Source organism: Gorilla gorilla, chromosome 15 (assembly GCF_029281585.2).
Source record: "Gorilla gorilla gorilla isolate KB3781 chromosome 15, NHGRI_mGorGor1-v2.1_pri, whole genome shotgun sequence".
In the NCBI taxonomy this organism is placed as follows: Eukaryota; Metazoa; Chordata; class Mammalia; order Primates; family Hominidae; genus Gorilla; species Gorilla gorilla.
Window position 1 is genome coordinate 112,303,169 of NC_073239.2, and position 12,933 is coordinate 112,316,101.

The 12,933-nt window shown below is 43.6% G+C and overlaps 1 long non-coding RNA gene across 2 annotated transcripts in view; it reads left to right on the top strand.

The window, feature by feature from the left end:
* The window catches only part of LOC109023182 (uncharacterized), a 48,810-nt gene that overhangs the window by 27,003 nt on the left and 8,874 nt on the right, over positions 1 to 12,933 (top strand). Inside the window, exon 4 of one of the 2 annotated variants that reach the window (XR_010130890.1) lies at positions 9,412 to 9,592. The exons of the other annotated variant lie outside the window; for it this stretch is intronic. This is a non-coding gene — a long non-coding RNA (uncharacterized lncRNA). Of the gene's footprint in view, positions 1 to 9,411; positions 9,593 to 12,933 lie in introns of those variants that run through there. 2 annotated transcript variants of the gene reach the window in all.

Sequence of the window (12,933 nt, forward strand, 5' to 3'; positions counted from 1 at the left end):
CTAAAATGAGATCAGGAGACCACTGTGATAGCAGGATTATTAGTAGTAATAGCAGTATCTAAGAGTGAGCATGGGCCGGGTGCGGTGGCTCATGCCTGTAATCTGAACACTCTGGGAGGCTGAGGCGGGAGGATCACGAGGTCAGGAGATCGAGACCATCCTGGCTAACACGGTGAAACGCTGTCTCTACTAAAAAATACAAAAAAATTAGTTGGTTGTGGTGGCGCGTGCCTGTAATCCCAGCTACTTGGGAGGCTGAGGCAGGAGAATCGCTTGAACCCGGGAGGTGGAGGTGGCAGTGAGCTGAGATCATGCCATTGCACTCCAGCCTGGGTGACAGAGCGAGATTCCGTCTCAGAAAAAAAAAAAGAAAAAGAAAAACGACAAAAAAAGAGTGAGCATGAAGATTCCCCAAGATTTCTTCAAGGAGCAGGGAATAGTCCCCAAGAGCGGGCTGGAGCAAGCACTAGGGTGGAAGGGGAATGGGGATGTTAGGGTAGGGGAGAATGTTCAGTGCCTGCACCTTATGAGTTCTCCTCATTTGATGCAATAGTTACAGGCCTTCCAGCAATTCTAAAAGGTTGATTCTATTATTATTCCTATTATATAGATAAGCAATATGAGGCACACAGGTATTGAGAGGTCTTATGGCAGCTCCAGAATTTCAATATAGGCCAGGACAATGCATCTCCCTTCGAGTGGAGGAGGAGATACGATATTTGTTTTGAAGCTGTTCCCATAACAAGCCAGCTATTTTCCTCCTGGACTGAAGTCTATGGGAATGGCTTGGGAGGGAGGAGGCTGATGGAGATAGGGGTGGAGTTAGTTAAGGCACCCTCCCAAGCTGGTTTTAGGGCTCCCAGTGGGTGAGACCCAAGGCAGAGAGACCCCTTTAGAGGCAACTGCAACAGTCCTGGGGTGGGTCTGGGTACTTGGACCCTGCCCTTGGGATGGAGATGCCAGGAGGAATTCAGGAGAAGCGAAAGGTCAGAAATTTCCCCTGGAGTAGGATTCAGGAAAAAAGGGATTGCAGGAAGACACCCACATTTCTGCTTCCAAAGAGAAGCAACTTTCATGGAGATGGGGAGAAAAAGCCAAACAACCATGCATCAGGCAGCCTCAGAGAAACAAATGGAGGGGGCATGAGGCATCTAGAAACATGAGCCCTGGAAAATGAGGACTGGGCACCTTTGACATTTGCACAGCCCAGAGAAGCAGTCCCCAAGGAGCGTGGAGGCAGGAGCTAGGGGAGACAGCACAAGAATGGGAAAACCTCGGCCACGAACAGCTCCTCAGCACTCCTCACTGGTCATGGGTGGGAGACAGGTCATCATTGAACAAGTTGCCTTTCAGTTCCATCTTTGTCTGTGTCACCCACCCTGGGAAACACTGATCTAGCCTTTGGACATCCTTTCAGATGCGACACAGGTTTGGAGAGGAAAGCAAAGGCCCATCCCTAAAAACTCACTGCCCTCCAAAGGGTGCTTTGGGCTTCTTTCCAACAGAAGGTGCACCCAGCCCCCCATGCCTGCTTGGTCTTGACTCCAGGAAATGACCTGTAGATTCTAGGAGATAGCTTTTATTTGTGTAATATTTTACTGGCCTCACCTGGCTCCAAAGATATTTACAAGTGTCAATATAAGGCAAAAAGCCCCAGCCAAGCCTTCAGCATCCCCAGCGAATGTACTTCATGCACCCAAACTGAATATCTCTCTTGCCTCACCCTAGACCTGGCCCAGGGTAAGACAAGCGAGACATTTGCCTTGGGTGCAAATTCCCTCCAACTGGAGGGAAATAAGTGAATTCTGCACAGCCTGATGGAGTCAAGGACAAAGATTTGGGCAGGATTTGGGTCTCGGTTGTGCCTATTACCATGGACCCTGGGACAAGTCTCTACTTCCTTTTGATGGACAGTTTCTGTAAAATGGGCATGTGATTCTTACTTTGAGGTCTCAGAAGATGACTGTGAAGATCTGATGAGATACAGGATAGGGCTTTACAAGTAGTGATATGCATGCACAGGTAAAGACACAGATATTATTCCAAACCTGCAAACAGCTCCCTCTCCTCAATATTTTACGGTGCTGCTTGGTGGATGTGAATGGACTCTGCACTGTATGTGGGCGTGGACTCCGAGCAGAAGCAGGGGGGTGTTCTTGGGACCCTTGTGGCTGGCCAGCTGTCCTGTCAAAGCAGCTTCTTGCTCCCCAGGGGCCAGGTAAGAGAAGGTGGCTTTGTCTGTAAACTACACTCAGGACAGGTCTGATGGATGGTGGCATGGAGCACTTATCTTTATTTAAAATTTTGAGAGCTGGGCATAGTGGCTCATGCCAGTAATCTCAAGAGCTGGGAGGCTGAGGCAGGAGGATCACAACATAGTGAGACCCCCATCTCTACAAAAACTTTAAAAAAAAATAGCTGGTGTGATGGCGTGCACCTGTGGTCCCAGCTACTTGGGAGGCTGAGGTGGGAGAATCACTGGAGTCCCAGCATTTGAATCTGCAGTGAGCTATAATTGTGCCACTGCATTCCAACTTGGGTGATAGAGTAAGACCCTTTCTCAAAAAAAAAAAAAAATTTCATTGATATTTTGTTCATCTGGGATTTTTCTGCAGTAATTTTGATTTTCTAAAATATTACTTACCTTAGCTACAAAGTTTCTTGGTGCCCCCTTAAATTTTGCACCCAAGACGAGTGTCTCACTTGCCTTGCCCTAGACCTGGCCTAAGTTCTATCAGTTACTGAGAGAGATGTGTTAAAATCTCCAACTATGATCGTAGACCTGCCTCTTTCTCCCTTTAATTCTGTTGATTTTTGCTTTACCTGGTTTGAAGCTCTATTATTCCTAAATACACATTAAATATTTTTTTAAATGAATTTACCTTTTTAACATCAAAAACCTTCCTCATCTTTAGCAACACACCTTGTCTTGAACTCTTTCTCTGACACTGTTATATTCACACTCGCTTACTTATCCTTCGTGTTTTCGTGTTAGATTTTTTTTTCCTGTCACTTTAATTTCAGAACTGTTTTCTTCTTTATATTAAAAGCTCTCTCTTGTTAACAGCGTAGAGCTAGGTCTTGCTTTGATTTTTAACTTTTTAATCCAGTCTGACAATTGCTATCTTTTAATTGGGGTGTTTATTTTATATTTAGAGTAATTATTGATGTGGTTGGATGTAAGCCTCCATTTCCTACTTATTTTCTTTTTCTTCTTTTCTTCTTTCTTTATTCTTTCTTTCAGGCTTTCTTTTGGGAAAATTGAGTATTGTTTTGTGTTCCAGTTTTACTCTCTTCAGTTATTGCCATTTTGGCTGTATCTATTTTTGTTTGTTTGTTTGTTTGTTGGGTTTTTTTTAGTAGTAATACCTTACCACTAACACTTTGGGTATTACAATATGCACCCTTTATTTATTTTGATTTACCATAAATTAATACTATACTGCTTCATGTAAACTACAAGAACTACAATGGCATAAATCCATTTATTATTCTCTCGTCCTTTGAGCCTTTATGGTCATATTTTTATTTCTATATAAGTTATAAATGCTACAATATGTTTTAAATTTTTTCACTTTAAATGCATGTCTTGACCCGATGAAGTGGCTCACACCTATAATCCCAGCACTTTGGGAGGCCGAGGCAGGAGGATCACTTGAGGTCAGAAGTTTGAGATCAGCCTGGCCAACATGGTGAAACCCCATCTCTACTAAAAATACAAAAATCAGCTGGGCATGGTGGTGCACACCTGTAGTCCCAGTTACTCAGGAGGCTGAGGCAGGAGAATCACTTGAACCCAGGAGGCAGAGATTGCAGTGAACCGAGATTGCACCACTGAACTCCAGCCTGGGCAACAGAGCAAGACACCGTCTCAAAAAACAAAATAAAACATACACGCATATCTTTTAAAGAAATTAAGAAAAAAAATGGTCATTTGTACTTACTCATATATTTAACTACCTAGTAATCTTCTTTCCTTCCTTGAGACCTGTATTTCGAACTATATCCTTTGCCTTTAGCCCAAAGAATTTTTAAAAACATTTCTTGTAGCATGGCTCTGCTGGCACTGAATTCTCTTAGATTTTGTTTTTCTCAAAACATCTTTATTTTCCTGTATTTCTGAAGAAAATGTTTACTGAATATAGAACCCTGGCTTGGTGGTTATTTTGCTTCAGCACTTTAAAGAACACGGCACCATTCTGTCCTCCGTTTTTTCTATGGAGAAGGCAGCTGGCATTCTTACCGTATCCCCGGATTTCAGATATCTTTTAACTTCTGGAGTCTTTTAAGATTTTCTCTTTATTTTTGCTTCTCAGGCATTTGATTATGATGTGGATTTCTTTATTTTATTATTATTATTATTATTTCCTTCTTGGGTTTGTTGAACTTTGGGAGCCTGTAGATGCTGGAAATTTGAAAAAAAATACATGGCCATTATTTCTTCCTATATTTTTTTCTGTCTCGTTTCCTCCGTCTTTGGGACCCTGGTTGACATATGCTAACCTGTCAGTTGTTGTCCCACTAATTACTGAGATGCTCTTCCTTATTTTTTTCAATATTATTTTCTCAGTTCAGATCATTTCATTGTGTGTTTTTTTCAAGGTCATTGCTCATTTCTTCCGCCACGTCTGATCTGCTTTAAGCCCATTCAATAGATTTTACAGATTTATTGATGTATAATTGCCATACAGTAAATCACACATATTTAAAATGTAAACCTGGAGGAGTTTTGACATAGGTTTATGACCATACAAAGGGCACCATCCCCAAAAGCTTCCTTGGGCTACTTTGAAAGCCATTCCTCTCTCTCTGCTTTCTGATTGGTTTGCATTTTCTGGAATTTCACGCATCATTTCTTTTTCTGGCTCTTCCTCCCAGCATGATAGCTACGCGCTTCATCCATGTTGTTGCGGGGTGCTGTAGGCATCCCGGCTTGACTACGTGCCTGTTTTTATTGTTATATAGATGCACCACCGTTTGTTGATCTGCTCATCTGCTGATGGGCCCCTGGGCTTTTTCTCGTTTTTAGCTATTAAAAATAAAATAAAATAAAATAAAATATTTCCATTGTTGTGTGGAAATATGCTGGCATTTCTTTCTTTCTTTCTTTCTTTCCTTCCTTCCTTCCTTCTTTCTTTCTTTCTTTCTCTCTTTCCTTCCTTCCTTCCTTCCTTCCTTCTTTTTTTATTTTTTGAGACACAGTCTCACCTTCACCCAGGCTGGAGGGCAGTGGCGGGATTTTGGCTCAATGTAACCTCTGCCTTCTGGGTTCAAGCGACTCTCCTGTCTTACTCTCCCAAGTAGCTGGGACTACAGGTGCCACCGCCACGCCCAGCTAGTTTTCATATTTTTAGTAGAGACAGGGTTTCACCATGTTGGCCAGGCTAGTCTTTGAACTCCTGACCTCAAGTGATCTGCCCGCCTCAGCCTCCCAAAGTGTCAGGAATACAGGCATGAGCCACCATGCCCAGCCGTGCTTGCATTTCTTTTGTGTAAATATGTAGGGATGGAATGGCTGAATCATATGCAGGTATGTATTTAGCTTTTATAAAAACCACCAAACTGTGCTTCCAAAGTGGCTGTTCCATTTTACATGCCCACCAGCAGTGCAGGACACCCTACATTGCTCTCCATCCTTGGAAATACTTGGTATGGTCTGTCTTTTTAAAATAGTGAAGAGCTTTAGCAGTGATAAATACCGTATGTTGGTAAATATAAAATATATTATTTCTTTTAGAAAATCCCTTTAACGGCTTGGCAATGTGGCCCATGCCTGTAATCCCAGTGCTTTGGGAGGCTGAGGCAGGAGGATTGCTTCAGGCCGGGAGTTTGAGACCAGCCTGGGCAACATAGCAAGACCTTGCCTCTACAAAAATAAACACAAATAAAAAAAGTTAGCCAGGTGTGGTGGTGCACAGCTCTAGTTCTAGATATTCGGGAGGCTGAAGTGGGAAGATGGCCTGGGTGACAGATCAAGACCCTCTCTGTAAAATAAATAAATAAATAAATAAATAAATAAATAAATAAATAAATAATTCTTTTAAAAGGTAATTATTAAAAGTAAAACTACTAACAACTAACATATTGTAAGGTGGAGTTTATCACATACATAGAAGTAAAAATATATGACAAATTAGAACAAAGGCCAGGAGAGGAGAAATGGAAGTATACTGTTATAAAGTTTTCATATAGCACATGTCGTGTTATAATATCACTTGAAGACAGATTGTAATAAGGGAAAAATGTGTACTATAACCCTAAAGCAACCACTAAAAGAAAACAGAGAGGGGTAGCCAAGAAGCCCACAAGAGATAAAATAGGATCATAAAAGAATTCTCAGCCGGGCACAGTGGCTTACACCTGTAATCCCAGCACTTTGGGAGGCTGAGATGAGAGGGTCACCTGAGGTTAGGGGTTCAAGACCAGCCTGGCCAACATGGTGAAACCCCATCTCTACTAAAAATACAAAAATTAGCTGGGTGTGGTGGCAGGCACTTATAGTCCTGGCTACTTGGGAGGCTGAGGCAGGAGAATCACTTGGACCCAGGAGGTGGAGGTTGCAGCGAAGCTGAGATCACACCGCTATACTCCAGCCCGGGCAACAAGAGCAAAACTCCATTTAAAAAAAAAAAAAAGCTCAACCTAAAAGATGGCAGAAAAAGAGGAAAAGGAAACAATAGATGGCACGCTATCAACCAACGTGACTTAGTTGATATTTATAAAACACTTCACCCAAGGACAACAGAATACACACTCCTCTCCAACGCACATGGAATATATACCAAAGTAGGCCATATTCTGGGCTACAGAACAAGTCTTGATAAATGTAAATGAACCCCCACTTTACAAAATTTGCTCTGTGCTCACAAATTAGACATCAATACCCAAAAGACATCTGGAAAATGACATAATATTAGAAACAAAATAATATACATCTGAGTAATGCATGGGCCAAAGCAAAAATCAAAAGTTGCCCATATCAAAACATCTCATATACCCCATAAATATATACACCTACTATGTATCCACAAAATTTAAAAATTGGGGTGGGGGGAGGGGGGAGGGATAGCATTAGGAGATATACCTAATGTAAATGACAAGTTAATGGGTGCAGCACACCAACATGGCACATATATACATATGTAACAAACCTGCACATTGTGCACATGTACCCTAGAACTTAAAGTATAATAAAAAAATTAAAAATTAAGAAAAGAAGAAATCAAAAGTAACTCAAAGTGAATGAAAATAAAAACTGACATTATCAGTACTTGCAAGATGCAGCTAAAGTGGTGCTCAGAGGAAAATTCATAGCATGAATTGCCATTGAAAAAGAGGAAAGGGCCAGGCGTGGTGGCTCATGCCTGTAATCCCAGCAATTTGGGAAGCCAAGGTGGGCAGATCACAAGGTCAGGAGATTGAGACCATCCTGGCTAACACAGTGAAACCCTGTCTCCACTAAAAATACAAAAAAATTAGCCAGGTGTGGTGGTGGGCACCTGTAGTCCCAGCTACTTGGGAGACTGAGGCAGGAGAATGGCGTGAACCCGGGAGGCAGAGCCTGCGGTGAGCCAAGATGGCACCACTGCACTCCAGCCTGGGTGAGAGAGACAGACACCATCTCAAAAAAAAAAAAAAAAAAAAAAAGAGGAAAGGTCACGAAGCAATGACCTAGGCTTTTACCTTAGGAAACAAGAAAAGAGAGAGCAAATCAAGTCCAAAGTAAAAAGAAGAAAGGAAATAATAAAATAAAATTAGATATCAGTGACATTGAAAAGCCAAGAGGAGACAGAAAGTCAAATACTGCATGTTCTCACTTATAAGTGGGTGCTAAATGATGGGTACACAGGGGCATGCAGAGTGGAATAGTAGACATTGGAGATTACGAAACATGGGAGGGTGGGGATGGGGGTGAGGGATAGAAAATTCCCTATTGGATACAATGTTCACTCTTCAGATGGTGTGTATAGGAAAAGCCCAGACTTTACCACTATGCAACATATGCATGGAAGAAACCTGCACTTGTACCCCCCAAATATATACAAATAAAAAATCAAAAAGGAGAGAATGAAACAAAAGCTTTTTCTTTGAGAAAATCATAAAATTATGTGCTTTCTTTTTTTTCCAAGAGTTGTATTCCCACCAGTTCTGAATAGCATTCCAGTGCCTTCAAATGGTTTTTTAAAAATTTGCTATTCAGAGATTTTAATGGTTACAATCAGGAGGCTTGGTCAGATTCAAGCCACCCCACCATTTACTGTACCTGGAACCCTGGCTTCCATAGCTACTTGTCACACTGTATTCTTCATTCTGTAGCCTTCTCTCCTACTTATTTGATGTTTCCCATTGTCTGTGAGCCAGGAGATCGAATAATCATATTTGTGAGAATTGTATAACAGCCAAAATCAGTGGCTCTGGCAGACTCTCTGGTGAATGAGGTCTGTGCGTTTCCATTCAAACACCTCTTTTGTTTACTTCCCAGGAGACAGTATGATGTAATGAAATGGAGATGGGCCACAGAGTCTGACTTGACCCAGGTTCAAATCCTAGGTTTGCCACTTAGGAGTATCATGACCTTGGGCAATGTACCTCACCTCTCTGGACTCAGTTTCCTTACCTGTGAAATGGGGTTGCATTGAATCTCCAGACTGCTGTAGGGCCTGAAGGACATAATATATTGAAACTTCCTAACATCACCCCTGGCACCCCCTGGTGCTCAGCACAAATGACCTTACCTTCCTTAACCCTTTCCCTCCTGTCCTGGAGAATATCTGTTGACTGGTAAGTTACCTCCAGATGAGTAAATCAGGGTGTGTCGAGGTATTAATATACATTTGAGCCAATTTGCTTTTTAAGTTTTCTTTGTGTGTGTGCTAACAAATTGTAAAGGCATCAAAGATTCTATTCACTATTGCCAACACTTATCCAGTTCTTTGGCCACCCCCCTCTGCCACCGTTAGGCTGAATCAGCTCTGGTCCTGAGTCCCCCACCAGAATGACTATGTCTGGGGCCAATAAAATCCATTGCCCATCCCAGAGGGCACTATTGGCCATCATTAACATTAAATTCTATAGTCCTGGCCGGAGCGAGAACCCATTCTCTCCCCAGTCACCGGGACAGGACCAGCAGGCTGGGAATGTCACTTTATTTGGATTTGGTTCATGGGATGGGGGTCTCAGAACAAATTGGAAGGCCTCACACAGGCAACTGGGCCCAACCAGCTGGGCTCCTGACCCGGGACCTCGTTCTGGCCTGTCTCCCCAAAGCTTATCCACCTAGGATGAGTGCCTTGAAAGTGTACCAAAAATAGAAGTAGCGACGTTTTCAGGAGTTGGTGAAGTCTGACCTTTTACCCTTAGTGAGTCTGTGTAAGGCGTGAGACAACATGGTCTGTCGTCCTTTACGTGCAGGTTTTGGGCAGATGTGCAGATGACGCATCTACCTGCCTTGGGTGTAGTGTGGCTGCCACCAGACCAAGCCTCGTCCAGCTGCCTTCTGCTGAACAGCTGTGGACCCATAAAAGGAAATGCCAGACCTTCCAGCTCTTGCCTCAGAGACAAGCCTCCCTCACATCTGTCTCCTCCACCAGCCCTCCCCTGAAAACTGAATTTAAAATCAAGCAGCGCTAGGGAGTCACCGCTCCTGGGGTGTTTTCAGGAATTATCACAGGCCCTGTTCAAAGTGTATAATGTTCTTAAGCTGACAGGATTAGGGGATTAAAATTCTATACATTCTAGAATCCAGGTATCAGAAACTCTCTTGAGAAAAAAATGCCTGGCTTGGTGGAGGGGAGTTAAAGTGCTGTAATATCTAGCAGGTGTCTTCAAAGGCCTGCACATGGCCCACGCATTGTCCAACTATGCACTTGTTCCTGTGTTGCTTCATTCATTCATGCACATTTATTCATTAGATTGTTTATTTGTTCACACATCAAAAAAAAATTTCTTGAGCACCTATTATGTGCCAGACACTGAGCTGGGTACTGGGGTTGCTGAGGCAAATGCGATGGCCCAACTTTGCCTCTTCAATACCCACTCCCCATTCTTCTGGCATTGATATCCTGAATTTGTTTAGGGGACAGCCCATCCAATGGACAGAGCCCGAGTGGGGCCCACATCCAAGTGGGGCCTGCCCTTCTGTGGCCCAATGCAGGCCAGTCAAGAGTATTCCCCCTGGAATTGGAATCTTGAGCAGCATAACATGACAGGGACAAAGGATTACTCTTCATGTATAGCCCTGGCACCCCCAGAGACTCTCCATGTGCCCCTGCCCTGGATCACTGCTGTTCTTTGAACCCAGTCTGGTTTTTATTCTAATTCTTTGAGCTCTCCCAAATCCTCCCAATTGATTTTGCTTTGCTTAAGTAAGCCAGTTTTATTTCCGTTACCAGCAACTCCATAGCCCTAATATATTCTCTATCCCCCAGGAGCTCACAGTCTCGTGGGACAGACAAGTAAACCAATGATTTGGGCTCAGATACCCTTATAGCAATTACACTGAGCGTTCTGAGAGCCCAGAGGAAGGGCCTTGATTAATTTCTTAGCCTCAGTTTCTCTTTAAATGAAGAGCCCTGTAAACCACTCCAGATATTCCAGTTATTCATTGCTTTATAATATAGTATCCACAGCTGTATGGCTTAAAATATTGATGCATTATTGTCTCTTGTGGTTCTGGGATTTGACTGGACTCAGCCAGTTCTTACTTAGGTTCTCTTATGCTGTTTGTAGTTGGATTCAGCTGGGGTTGGAATTATCTGAGGGCTTGACGATGCAGGACGTCCAAGATGGCTCACACAGCATGATGACCTGCTAGTCGTCAACTGGGAGCATGGCTAAGGCTGTCCCTGGGAACATCCATATATGGCCTCTCTGTGTAAAGAATTTTACAACACAGAGTGCTCCAAGATCAACCCCAGAGACCCCAGTGGACACTGCAAGGCTTCTTATGACCTAGCCCTAGAAGTCCCAGAATACCACTAATGACCACTTTATATTTGTCAAGCAAGTCTGTAAGGCCAGCCCAGATTCCAGGGGAGGCAAATTAGACCCCACATCCTAATGAGAGAATGAGACAGTCCCACTACAGGTACAGCATGTGGGATGGGAGCTACTGTTGTGGCCATCTTTGAGAAACAGGATCTGTCTCACCAGGTATTCCTTCTAGAACATTCCTTGGGCTACTCACATGCCCAAAATAGGTGGCAGATCCTTGGTGCTTGATCCTAAGTCTCTCCTATGTTAGATGTGACTAATTACTTTGGAAATACCAGTCCCCAGAGTCTTCTGGCATTGTCATGAAGCTTTGTCAACAGAATCAGACCAACCCTCAAAGCTTTAGATTCAAACTCTGTGTTTTCATCTCAGTTCTAACGCTGAGTTGCTGTGTGAACTTGGTAAGTTGCTTCATCTCTCTGACCCTCAATTTCCTGCTCTGTAAAGGTGACTATTAAACATAGCAGTCCTGCTGAACTCCTGGGATTATGGTGAAAACAAAATGAAATTTTGCAAGTGAAGGAGATTTGTTAACTGTAAAGACCAGGGCACACATAGCAGATTATGGTGATGCCGGCTCCATTGAGGAAGGCACTTTCTATACATTACTCTTCCCAAATCCCTGTAAGGCAGGCAGGCAGCCTTGTAAGTGAGGAAATAAGCTCAAATTCCATTTCTTATTTAAGCCACTTGCTATAAAATTTGAGTCCAGATCTTCTGCAGGCCCCAATCCCTGAGTGGGCTTTTTTTTCTTTTTCTCCTTTCCTTTTTTTTTTTTTTTTTTTTTTTTTTTTTTGAGACAGTCTCGCTCTGTCACCCATGCTGGAGTGCAGTAGCACGATCTTGGTTCACTGAAACCTCCGCCTCCCAGGTTCAAGCGATACTTGTGCCTTAGCCTCCCAAGTAGCTGGGATTACAGGCATGCGCCACCATACCTGGCTAATTTTTTTTAGTAGAGACAGGGTTCTGCCATATTGGCCAGACTGGTCTTGAACTCCTGGCCTCGAGTGATCCGCCCACCTTGGTTTCCCAAAGTGCTGGGATTACAGGTGTAAGCCACCGCACCTGGCCCCTGAGTGGGCTTTTTAAGAGTTGCTTTTTCATTGTTAAAGAAACTAGAAGGACCTGGGTGTGGGTAAATCCCCACAGATTCTAGCTTAGAGTGGGTGCTTCATCCATAAGTGTTGGTTGAATGAAAGAATGATGGATGAATGAATGCGTGATTAACGACCAACCTGGCATTTTGCTCAGGACACCTTCCGGACCTTTGAAAACTCAATTGAACCTCTCATTATTCTCGTATTGCTTGATTTCTTTCAGTTTAAAAACACGTAGTTCAGGTAGGGTAAATTCAGGTTTCTTTCAGATGTTGACTGCCTGGAAAAGTAGTAGACCTCACTTCTCTGATCCCGCAGCACCTGGCCACACTTTTATTTACTTATTTTAGAGAGAGTCTTGCTCTGTGGCCCAGGCTGGAGTGCAGTGGCACCATCATGGCTCACTGCAGCCTTGACCTCCCAGACTCAAGCCATCCTCTCACCTCAGCCTCTGGAGTAGCTGGGACTATAGGCACGCGCCACGACACCTGGCGAATTCGTTTTTTTATTTTTTGTAGAGATGGAGTCTTGCTGTGTTGCCTAGGCTGGTCTTGAACTCCCGGGCTCAAATGATCCTCCTGCCCCGGCCTCCTAAAGTGCTTGTATTACAGACCAGAGCCACGCTTCTATTAGGGTCCCCACCTCGCCCCCTCCCTGTCTTCATTCCTCCAGGGAACAGGCTGAGTCCCTACCTGAGCCAGGCACTGTGCTTGCCCTGAGAATGTGGAGTGGCAACCATTTATTGACTGTGCCATCCTATCTGTTTCCGTATCTGTGACTCCACCAGGCAGACCTCACTGCTTACCCCACAAGGAGCCCTGGCGCCTTGAACTGTGCCTGGACC